This window comes from Lampetra fluviatilis, chromosome 3 (genome assembly GCF_964198595.1).
Source record: "Lampetra fluviatilis chromosome 3, kcLamFluv1.1, whole genome shotgun sequence".
Taxonomy (NCBI): domain Eukaryota; kingdom Metazoa; phylum Chordata; class Hyperoartia; order Petromyzontiformes; family Petromyzontidae; genus Lampetra; species Lampetra fluviatilis.
The window spans coordinates 210707-222914 of NC_136277.1; the positions used below are offsets into that span (position 1 = coordinate 210707).

At 60.7% G+C, this 12208-nt stretch overlaps 1 pseudogene; it reads right to left on the reverse strand.

Moving 5' to 3' along the window:
* Positions 1-577: 577 nt before the first annotated feature.
* On the reverse strand, positions 578-1288 carry LOC144948538 (histone H1 pseudogene; annotated as a pseudogene).
* Positions 1289-12208: the final 10920 nt, after the last annotated feature.

Below are 12208 nucleotides of genomic sequence, written 5' to 3' on the forward strand. Positions count from 1 at the left end.
TTTTAGACTAAATTCCATATTTGGCACCAGTAACATGATGACGGAATGAAGAGGTGCAACACATAATCAAAATTGGAGGTTCGTCAAGAATGCATCGATTTGAATCTGGATTTAGATTAGAATCGCCAGCGAGAATGCTGACGTCGCTGACATTACTCTGCACCCAGTTCGAGTGAGGGAGCTGCCACCCGCCCCGCCTGTGTTTATGATTACTGCTTTCGGGCTCGATTACTCCCATCACATTAATGCTTAAAACACATCGAGTGGGTAAAATGTTATACAGTTAATTTGGCGAATGTACGAAACTTATCCAATCTACACAAATCCTCACGATTGAACTGCACCAAGCGTCGAGCTCCTTGATCAGGGCCGAGTCAAGGCGAGCAACCATCGCCACGCTGTAAATGGGTTTGACTTACAGAATATGGCACGCATTCAACAGCAACGTAATACACTGCCATGTGTTAACGATGAACTAATTGAAGCGCAGCAGCACCTGGTTCACTTTTTTTAACTAAGTGGGTGGCTCTGAAAAGAGCCGTTGAGGTGGAGTGAATCGAGCATCGTCCGATCGGATTCACTTCTTTGGCGCAGTCTTCTTGGGCTTGGCCGCGGCCTTCTTGGGCTTGGCCACCTTGGGTTTGGCGGCCTTAGCCTTGACGGTCTTGGGCTTAGCGACCTTGGGCTTCGCAGCCTTGGGCTTGGCTGGGCTCTTCGCCACCTTCTTGGGCTTAACAGCCGACTTCACCTTTTTGGGGCTCTTGGCCGACTTGGCAGCCGCGGGCTTCTTTGCTTTCTTGGGAGACTTCTTGGGCGCGGTCTTCTTGGCTGCCGCGGGCTTCTTCACCTTCTTGGCTGCCGCGGGCTTTTTAGCTGCGGGCTTTGATGTTGACGACTTGGGCTTCGCCTTTGCGGCAGCCTTTTCCTTGTTGAGTTTGAAAGAGCCAGATGCACCGCTGCCCTTCACTTGCGCCACGGCGTCTTTGGCCACGAGCTTCTTGATGGCCAACTTCACGCGGGCATTGTTCTTCTCCACGTCGTATCCTCCGGCAGCAAGCGACTTTTTGAGCGCAGGAAGAGACACGCCGTTCCTCTCCTTGCTGCTGGCCAGAGCCTTGAGGATGAGCTCGGACACGCTGGGGCCGACCTTCTTGGACTTTGGAGCGGCGCGCTTCTTCTTGGGGCTTTTAGGCGCTGAAGTAGCCGCAGCTGGTGGTTGAGCAGGAGCAGTTTCCGCCATCTCAAAACGTCGCTTTTATCGCCTCGCCTCTTTGAAATCGAAATCAGCGCTCTCACGGATTCAAACCGAGCGTCCTCCAGGCCCGAGGTTAATATAGAAGCGGCGTACTGAATGCGGACGTCGCTGAGATCATCCAGCACTCAGATCTAGTGAGGAAGTTGCCACCATACTCACTGTGTTTATCACGCCTGCCTTTGGGCTCGATTACTCCCGTAACGTTCATACTTACATGCATATAGTTGATACTGTGGGGGTCGCTAGCCCCCGAGATCCCTCCCTCGATAATACTAACGGCCGGACTAACATCATCAATCGCCCCCCCGCTGCTAAGCGAACCGCCGCTAGGCTCCTCACCCAGGGTGTGGGAGCCGTCACCCGAGGATTCCCCTCCACCGCGGGTCCGCGTAGCAGGCATGGATAACCACGCACGCGCACACCCACACACAGCTCTGCACGGCACTCACCCAACCCTGACCACTCACGTTAGGATCGCGCACCTGTGTTACACACGTCGTGAACGTGCGCGCACACACGCATACAGCTCCACACGCGATACCCACTCCTGCGCCGCTCTGCGCCGCGCTGGCCGCCCACGTTACGATCGCGCACCTTGGGCACGCCGATTACGCACGCCGAGAGCTTACGCAAGTAACGAGCGCACGCAAGCGGGGCACACGCCGACACGACGACTCGTCCCCTCCCCCACTCGCGCGTGCACGTCAACACAAATATCGTACAAGGACGATTCTCCTCTCACACGGCTGCGTAGTCACGCCAGCACACCAAAAGTGCTCTCCCCGGGCGTTAACGCACACACCTCCGTACCCGCACAATCGTACAGAGACCACGGCCTTTATGCGTACAACGACCACACACTCGCGAATGCAGTGCACGCTAATACCACGTTCCAAAAACACCCAACAACACGGTTTTGTTACTACGCTCGAGATTTTATTAGCCCTTGCTAACCAACCGAGCCACCCGTGTGTGTGTGCGGGACAGCAAGGCGCTTCTAACCCACACTCTGGTGCCGTGTAGCCCTATTCTATGCTGCGCTCTCTGCTAAACCGCATTTGTGGGGGTCGCTAGCCCCCGAGATCCCTCCCTCGATAATGCTAACGGCCGGGCTAACATCATCAATCGCCCCCCGCTGCTAAGCGAACCGCTGCTAGGCTCCTCACCCATGGTGTGGGAGCCGTCGCCCGAGGATTCCCCTCCACCGCGGGTCCGCGTAGCAGGCATGGTCAATTACGTACGCGCACACCCACACACAGCTCTGCGCGGCACTCACTCAACCCTGACCACTCACGCTAGGATCGCGCACCTGTAGTACCCACGTCGTGAACGTGCGCGCACCCACATACAGCTCCACACGCGACACCCATTCTTTCGCCGCTCTGCGCCGCGCTGGCCGCTCACGTTACGATCGCGCACCTGGGGCACGCCGATTACGCACGCCGAGAGCTTACGCAAGTAACGAGCACACGCAAGCTCGCACCAAGCTAACAGCTTCACTGCGCACCGCGGTTCCGCACACGCGAGCGGGGCGCACGCCGACACGACGACTCGTCCCCTCCCGCACTCGCGTGTGCACGTCAACACAAGTATCGTACAAGGACGATTCTCCTCTCACACGGCGGCGTAGGCACGCCAACACACAAAAGTGCTCTCCCCGGGCGTTAACACACGCACCTCCGTACCCGCACAATCGTACAGAGACCACGGCCTTTACGCATACAACGACCACACACCCGCGAATGCCGTGCACGCTAATACCACGTTCAAAAACACCCAACAACACGGTTTTGTTACTACGCTCGAGATTTTATTAGCCCTACCTGGAACTAGATGTTAAGATCAGTGTGAGTCGACGAGGCTGGTCTATCCTACTTCCCCTGGACCTATTCCCTATTTATCGTTCACGAAATACTTTTACCTCCTTACTCACGGTTTGAGGCACTCGACGTTCTGTGGGTTTTCCTCGCTGCTTGCCTCGACACGTCGCACGGACGTCCGGAGGGCAGAGCTGGGGGCCGTCTTGGACGCTGGCTTCTCGGAGTAAGAGAGCGATTTCCCCTTTGCGCCCCCCTATTTATCTTCCCTACCTCAAAGGGATGCTGCGCTGAACAATCGGCTCGTGCACCTCGAGCCCGCGCACGGCGGTTCCGGGTGCTTTTGATATGCTAATCAGTGAGCGGCGTTGGCGGCGTACATCCTAATTACTCCCTTACCCTTCCTAACAATGGGGCCTGCGCGCTCAAGCGTAATGATCCCAACCCTCCATGACTATGCGCAAGAGCCCCTGCGGTCTCGCTATTCATGCTGTCCCCTCCCTCCTCCGTCTGTCTCGTCGACCCGTGGGGGTGTGTGTGAGGGGAAATGCGCCTCAACCGCGGTGGCCGAATGCCCCACGCCGCGACCACACCATATTAAGGCTGGTCGCAGCGCCGCGGCGCAACGTAGCACGGGGGAGGTCGTCCAATTCCCTGATCGCCGGAAACCGTGAGAGTTATTCCCGATAAGGGTTTCTCGGATAAAAACCGGTCGATCAGGTGACCTTCCCTTCCAGCTCTATGGGGGGGGGGGGAATGCGTGCGGGTGTGTGCTTATGTGAGGGGGGTGATGGGGGGCAGTGCGGTGGGGGAAGCCGGGCGGCTCCCTGGCTCGGCAGAGCAGCCCCGTCGCTGTGGCACCACATAGCCCCCCGGGGTGCCAGTCCCCGTCCCGGGTTGACTGGAGCACCTCGCCTGGGTTGCCCCCACGAGGTATCGCCGCGGGGTCCGCGGGATTCGCCCGGCCCTTGTGGCTGGCCTCGGGGGTGGCGGCTCCATCTCCTGGGGCTCCGGCGGTGGTCTCCTCCTCCATTCCAACAGCTCCCCTCTGCCCCTGGCACCTGCTGGCTGGGGAACAAACTCAGAGGCGGTGGGGTTTAAGGGTCGCCGTCCTCGTCGCCCCTGGCCCCGCACGGGGCCCCTCGGAGCCCGGGGCTCCGTGGGGCCCATATACTGCGCGAGGCCCCCGGGCACGGGGGGTGGGGGGACCCCGGGGTTTCGGGGTACTTGGCCGGCGGGGCTCCCCCCCTCGGGGGCTGCTCGCCATTATTATTACAGCTGGTTTGGGTCGGGTCTACGTCGATTTCATCCCCCGGTGGTCCCCTCTCTAGGGGGGGCTTAGTGTTTGACCTATGCATCGGCCTCGCACGGGCGAGCTGAGGGCAGTCCCTCATGAGATGCCCTCGACGGTCGCACACATAACACGTCCTGGGAGGAGTGGCGGCTCTGTGGCGAACTTTCTGCCCACTCCCTCCTCCCCCCGTGCGCTGTTGCTCATACTCTGCTTCTAGTCGGGCTATCCTTCCAGTTAGCCCTCCTACCGTGGAGTCTAGGTCCCCCATTTCGGATCGGATGGTCTCAACGGAGGATTACAGTTGGGTCATATTTTTATTCGTTTCCTCACCTACTTGGTTTACCTTGTTGTCTATCTGGGTTACCTGGCCGGAGACATCCTTTATACCCGTTTGTATACCGGCAACCCATCCCGGGGTTGTCTCGCGGGACACTGGAGGCTCTCTTTCCCGGCCCCTTACCGTCCTCGCGAGCTCCTGTTCCTCCTCCTCGTCTTCCGAGAGCAGGCTCGCAATGGCGCGCTCTCGTCCCAGCCCCCGGAGCTGCGCGCGTTCGCTGTGAATTCTTTCACACTTACGTGCGCGCTCGACAAGGGTGTTAAAGGGAAGACGTGGGCAGCTCATGTCTGGCTGCCACCACGCCGTGCGAGACAGGTACCGCTGGATTTTCTCGGCAGCCAGTTCCTCAATAACCGCAGTTGCGTACCCCGGGTGTGCGATCTTTGTTAACTCGCGCACATCCTCGGCGTAATCACGGAGATCTTCGCCAGGTTGGCGACGGCGCGCCTCTAAGGCCGATTTTGCTTCCTCCTCGTCACGCGTGCCAAAACGCTGATCGAGTCGGCGCATCAGCTCCTCTAGCTGTGTCTGTGCGCTCGCGGGTAACGCTTCTACAAAATCGGCTGCCCGCCCATCAAGATTCATATTAAGTTGACGTACTGCCTGCACGTCCGTCCATCCATTAATTTCCTTAGCCCCTAAGAGATTGCGGGCGAATGCCTTCCACGAAGGGGCCCCCCTGCCGGTAGATATTAGTCTTATTTTAGCGTGAGGTAACGCGGGGGTCCATCCCACTTCTGACACCAATTTGTGGGGGTCGCTAGCCCCCGAGATCCCTCCCTCGATAATGCTAACGGCCGGGCTAACATCATCAATCGCCCCCCCGCTGCTAAGCGAACCGCTGCTAGGCTCCTCACCCATGGTGTGGGAGCCGTCGCCCGAGGATTCCCCTCCACCGCGGGTCCGCGTAGCAGGCATGGTCAATTACGTACGCGCACACCCACACACAGCTCTGCGCGGCACTCACTCAACCCTGACCACTCACGCTAGGATCGCGCACCTGTAGTACCCACGTCGTGAACGTGCGCGCACCCACATACAGCTCCACACGCGACACCCATTCTTTCGCCGCTCTGCGCCGCGCTGGCCGCTCACGTTACGATCGCGCACCTGGGGCACGCCGATTACGCACGCCGAGAGCTTACGCAAGTAACGAGCACACGCAAGCTCGCACCAAGCTAACAGCTTCACTGCGCACCGCGGTTCCGCACACGCGAGCGGGGCGCACGCCGACACGGCGACTCGTCCCCTCCCGCACTCGCGCGTGCACGTCAACACAAGTATCGTACAAGGACGATTCTCCTCTCACACGGCGGCGTAGGCACGCCAACACACAAAAGTGCTCTCCCCGGGCGTTAACACACGCACCTCCGTACCCGCACAATCGTACAGAGACCACGGCCTTTACGCATACAACGACCACACACCCGCGAATGCCGTGCACGCTAATACCACGTTCAAAAACACCCAACAACACGGTTTTGTTACTACGCTCGAGATTTTATTAGCCCTACCTGGAACTAGATGTTAAGATCAGTGTGAGTCGACGAGGCTGGTCTATCCTACTTCCCCTGGACCTATTCCCTATTTATCGTTCACGAAATACTTTTACCTCCTTACTCACGGTTTGAGGCACTCGACGTTCTGTGGGTTTTCCTCGCTGCTTGCCTCGACACGTCGCACGGACGTCCGGAGGGCAGAGCTGGGGGCCGTCTTGGACGCTGGCTTCTCGGAGTAAGAGAGCGATTTCCCCTTTGCGCCCCCCTATTTATCTTCCCTACCTCAAAGGGATGCTGCGCTGAACAATCGGCTCGTGCACCTCGAGCCCGCGCACGGCGGTTCCGGGTGCTTTTGATATGCTAATCAGTGAGCGGCGTTGGCGGCGTACATCCTAATTACTCCCTTACCCTTCCTAACAATGGGGCCTGCGCGCTCAAGCGTAATGATCCCAACCCTCCATGACTATGCGCAAGAGCCCCTGCGGTCTCGCTATTCATGCTGTCCCCTCCCTCCTCCGTCTGTCTCGTCGACCCGTGGGGGTGTGTGTGAGGGGAAATGCGCCTCAACCGCGGTGGCCGAATGCCCCACGCCGCGACCACACCATATTAAGGCTGGTCGCAGCGCCGCGGCGCAACGTAGCACGGGGGAGGTCGTCCAATTCCCTGATCGCCGGAAACCGTGAGAGTTATTCCCGATAAGGGTTTCTCGGATAAAAACCGGTCGATCAGGTGACCTTCCCTTCCAGCTCTATGGGGGGGGGGGGGATGCGTGCGGGTGTGTGCTTATGTGAGGGGGGTGATGGGGGGCAGTGCGGTGGGGGAAGCCGGGCGGCTCCCTGGCTCGGCAGAGCAGCCCCGTCGCTGTGGCACCACATAGCCCCCCGGGGTGCCAGTCCCCGTCCCGGGTTGACTGGAGCACCTCGCCTGGGTTGCCCCCACGAGGTATCGCCGCGGGGTCCGCGGGATTCGCCCGGCCCTTGTGGCTGGCCTCGGGGGTGGCGGCTCCATCTCCTGGGGCTCCGGCGGTGGTCTCCTCCTCCATTCCAACAGCTCCCCTCTGCCCCTGGCACCTGCTGGCTGGGGAACAAACTCAGAGGCGGTGGGGTTTAAGGGTCGCCGTCCTCGTCGCCCCTGGCCCCGCACGGGGCCCCTCGGAGCCCGGGGCTCCGTGGGGCCCATATACTGCGCGAGGCCCCCGGGCACGGGGGGTGGGGGGACCCCGGGGTTTCGGGGTACTTGGACGGCGGGGCTCCCCCCCTCGGGGGCTGCTCGCCACGGCTTCAGTCGGCGGATGTTGACCACCATCTCCCGGCCCCTCTCTCCTCCCTGAATCAGCACCGTCCATGGTGAGATCTGCCGTCTCACAATCCAGGGTCCTCGCCAGTAGGTGGTCAGCTTCCCCACCTGTCCGGCACCGACGCGGGGAGTGTACAGCCACACCTCGGAGCCCGCAGTGTAGAAGGGGGGCTCCATACGGGGTCGGGCGCCCTGCTCTTGCCGCTGGTGCGCGGCCTCTCCGTGCGGGTAGGCTCGGCCCCTGGCCTCTCGCAGGGTCTCCAGCAAGTGCTCCATGGGGTGGCTCCCTTCCTCCCGTTGCGGCGGAGGGACACCGAACAGCAGATCTGCGGGCAGGCGAGACTCGCGACCAAACATCATTAGGAACGGGGTCTGTCCTGTAGATGTGTGAACGGCGGTGGTGTAGGCGAACAGGGCGTAGGGGAGGTGTTCGTCCCAGTCCTGTTGATTCGCGGCCGCCATGTGTTTAAGCTTCCCGGCCAGAGTCTGGTTCATCCTCTCTACCATCCCGTTTGCCTGGGGGTGATATGCCGTGGTTCGGTCCTTCTGGATCCCGAACTCTCGGCACAGCGCCTGGAATAGTTCGGCCTCGAATTCACTACCCTGGTCGGTAATGACTCGTTCGGGGATCCCGCACTTAAGTACGTAGTTTTCCACGAAGGCCCGGGCCACTACGAGGGCTGTTTTATCCGGGATAGCCACCGCCACGGGGTAGCGGGTGAAGTACTCCACCGCTACAATAATATATCGGTTGCCCCGGTGGGATCGTGGAAAGGGCCCCTGCAAGTCGATTCCGACCAACTGATTCGTCCGACTGACTCGGAACGGCCTCAGGGGTACCTGGTACCTCGCCGGCTTTTGCCCACACTGCTGGCAGGCCCGGCAGCCCTGCACCCAGGCGGCCACATCTTGTGCCAATTTAGGCCAGAGATACTGGCGACGCAGAGTCTCCCGGGTGCGCCGTTCCCCATCATGGCCCCCGAGCGGGTGGTCGTGTACCAGTCGTAGTAGTTGGGGTCGCACATGGGCGGGAACGCAGATGCACCCAGGCTGCCCAGCGTCGGCCAGTTCCCTCACCACCCCGTTTTCCACACACAACCGGGCATACAAACCGCTCCAGGGCCCTGGTAGTGCATCCTCCTTCTCTCGCAGTGCCGCCTCCACCGCCGCCAGATCCGGATCTCGCTGCTGGGTCTGTCTCAGCTGCTCGTCGTTCAGGCCCGGGAAGGCGCAGCCGACGTCCTCCTGGATCCGTCCGATCGGGTCCCGAGCTGCGGGTCCCGCGCTTGCCGGGCGGTCGACGGGATCCTCGGTGCCACCTGCAAGGGTCTCTGTGGCGCACACTGCACTCTCTCTCGCTGGGGGGGGGTCAGTGGCCGCGGCCTCTCGGGGGTCCGTTGCCTGCCGGCAGCGTCCCCCCGTGAAACACGGGCAGGCCTCCTCCGCCCTCGTCTCGGCGAACACCGTGGGTCGCCTCGACAAGGCGTCCGCGTTTGCGTGCGTCCGGCCAGCCCGATACTCGATTTGCAGGTTGTACTCCTGCAACTGCGCCAACCACCGGGCCATCTGCCCCCGCGGCTCCTTGAATGTAAGAAGGAACTGCAGAGCATAATGGTCAGTGCGTACGCGACATCTCCTGCCGTACAAATACGGCCGGAACTGTTTGCATGCGAAAATTACGGCGTACAACTCTTGGCGGGTCACGCAATAGTTCAGCTCGGCCCCACTCAAGGTCCGGCTGGCGTACGCGATGACTCGTTCCGTCCCATCCTGTACCTGTGACAACACCGCGCCCAGCCCGCTGCTGCAGGCGTCGGTGTCCAAAATAAAATCGGTGGTAAAATCGGGGAAAGCGAGGGTGGGGGCGTGGGTGAGGTGATCTTTGAGAGTGGTGAAGGCCGTCTGGCAGGCCCCCGTCCACTGGTAGGGGTGCTTAGGGGAGGTGAGTTGGGTGAGAGGGCGTGCAATCTCACTGAATCCCTTTACAAATCGACGATAATAGGTGGCGAGCCCCAAAAATGATCTGATCTCCGTCAGATTCCTTGGCCGTGGCCACTCCACTACGGCGCGTACCTTTTCCGGATCGGTGTGCACGCCTGCCTCGCTGACGCGATGCCCGAGGTACCCCACCTCGCGTTGTGCGATGTAACACTTACGTGGCTTGAGCTTGAGATGAGCCGCTCGCAGTCGCTGGAACACCTCTCGAAGCCTGGACCAATGCTCAGACAAAGATCTACTGAACACTATCACATCGTCCAAGTAAATCAGGCACTGTTCCCACTGCAAGCCCCGCATCACCAACTCCATCAACCGCTGGAACGTCGCGGGCGCGTTAGTGAGTCCGAACGGCAACACTCGAAACTCAAACAGGCCCATCGGGGTGGTGAATGCTGTTTTTGGCCGATCCTCCTCCGTCATCTCCACCTGCCAGTACCCGGACGCGAGATCGAGGGTGGAAAAATACCGCGCTCCTGCGAGACTGTCGAAGGTGTCGTCGATGCGTGGGATGGGAAAAGCGTCGCCGAGGGTGACTGCGTTCAATTTTCGGTAATCAACGCAGAACCGAGTCGATCCGTCCTTTTTCGTTACCAGTACCACCGGGGCAGACCAAGGGCTCGCGGAGGGCTGGATTATGTTATCGCGTAGCATATCCGTGACTGCCTCTTTGATCTGGGTCCGTTCAGGCGCGCCCACTCGGTATGCGGGGAGTTTGATGGGTCGGGCTGCACCTGTGTCAATTTGGTGCTTGACCAGGTCGGTCCGGCCCACGTCCGAATCGTGCTCACTGAACACGTCGGCGTACTCCCGCAATAACCCGCGCAGCTGATCGGCCTCCCCCTTAGGTAAGGCTGCCCAAGGCACATGTAACGCATCCTGCAGGGGAACAATCTCGGCTCGGGGGGTCGGGCCGACCCGCCAGGCCAGATCCTGGCTGTCCTCGGGGCGGCCAGGGTCCTCCGCCCAGAGTGCGAACACCGAGTCGTTCGAGTGGCGAGCGTGCAGGGGGTGTACGGTGGCTACCGGGGTGCGTCGTCGTATCATTGCCGGGGTACTGTGTGGGTTAAACACACGTATAAACAATCGGTCCCCATCTGCGTTTACCAACGTGGCGGATCCCACTATCCCATACCGTTTTGCCAACTCCGGGTGAGGAGTTAGCATTACCTCTCCTGATGGTCGGAGCGCGGGGTCGGTGGGGGATGTTGCCACCGGCACCAGCATCTCGGTGAGTGGGTCGATGGTGACTGCCGTCGCCAGGATAGCGACCACAGGTGCGAAGCGGGGGCGCGTTGGTTCTCGTCCCAGGAACGGTATCCGCTCGCCGTTGCTCTCCATGGTGGCGCATCGCTGGCGGGGTTGCACGTTGAGTCCCAGCCGTTCTAAGAGGTCGGTACCTGCGATACACTCGTGACACAACGCACTCGACACGTAGAACTCCTGGGTGCACACCTGACTGCCTATGCGGACCTCTAGGGTGGCTCTCCCCAGCAGCCCCATTCCGGCTCCGCTCGCCGTGTGCAGCGCGCGGTCCGGTGCCTGCAGGTGACGCACGTCGACCCCGATCGCGCTGCAGTGCGCTGCGCTCACGAGCGAGGCCACCGCCCCCGTGTCCAGCAGAATTCGGGTACGCACTCCGTTTACCTCCCCTTCCACGAGCGACGTGGCCCCCGTGATCCCCGCCACCAGCTCCCGTAGCCAGTCGCCAGGAGTCACCGTTTCCGTGGGCGTTGTTGTTGGAACCTGTGTGGAGATCACTCGCTCGCCATTATTACCGTCTTTTTGCATCGGGACTGCTTCGAATGCACCCCCAGATGGTCCACTCTCTAGGGGGCGTTGGGTTTTAACCCCGGCGCGTTTCTAGCGCGGGCGATCTGCGGACAGTCTCTCACGAGATGCCCTCGCCGGTCACACAGGTAACACGCACGGGGGGCCGTCCCGTAGGAGCCCCCCCGTCCGTTTCCTATCCCCCCTCCGGCACGCCGCTGCCCCGACTCTGCCTCTAGTCGGGCTACCCTCCCAGATAACCCTCCCACCGTGGCGCGTAGGTCCCCCATTTCGGATCGGATGGTCTCAACGGAGGATTGCACCTGGGTTACCTGGCCGGCTATATCTCCCATGCCGGTCTGTAACCCAGCTACCCAACCCGGGGTTGTCTCGCGGGACACTGGAGGTTCTCTTTCCCGGCCCCTTACCGTCCTCGCGAGCTCCTGTTCCTCCTCCTCGTCTTCCGAGAGCAGGCTCGCAATGGCGCGCTCTCGTCCCAGCCCCCGGAGCTGCGCGCGTTCGCTGTGAATTCTTTCACACTTACGTGCGCGCTCGACAAGGGTGTTAAAGGGAAGACGTGGGCAGCTCATGTCTGGCTGCCACCACGCCGTGCGAGACAGGTACCGCTGGATTTTCTCGGCAGCCAGTTCCTCAATAACCTCAGTTGCGTACCCCGGGCGTGCGATCTTTGTTAACTCGCGCACATCCTCGGCGTAATCACGGAGATCTTCGCCAGGTTGGCGACGGCGCGCCTCTAAGGCCGATTTTGCTTCCTCCTCGTCCCGTGTGCCAAAACGCTGATCGAGTCGGCGCATCAGCTCCTCTAGCTGTGTCTGTGCGCTCGCGGGTAACGCTTCTACAAAATCGGCTGCCCGCCCATCAAGATTCATATTAAGTTGACGTACTGCCTGCGCGTCCGTCCATCCATTAATTTCCTTGGCCCCT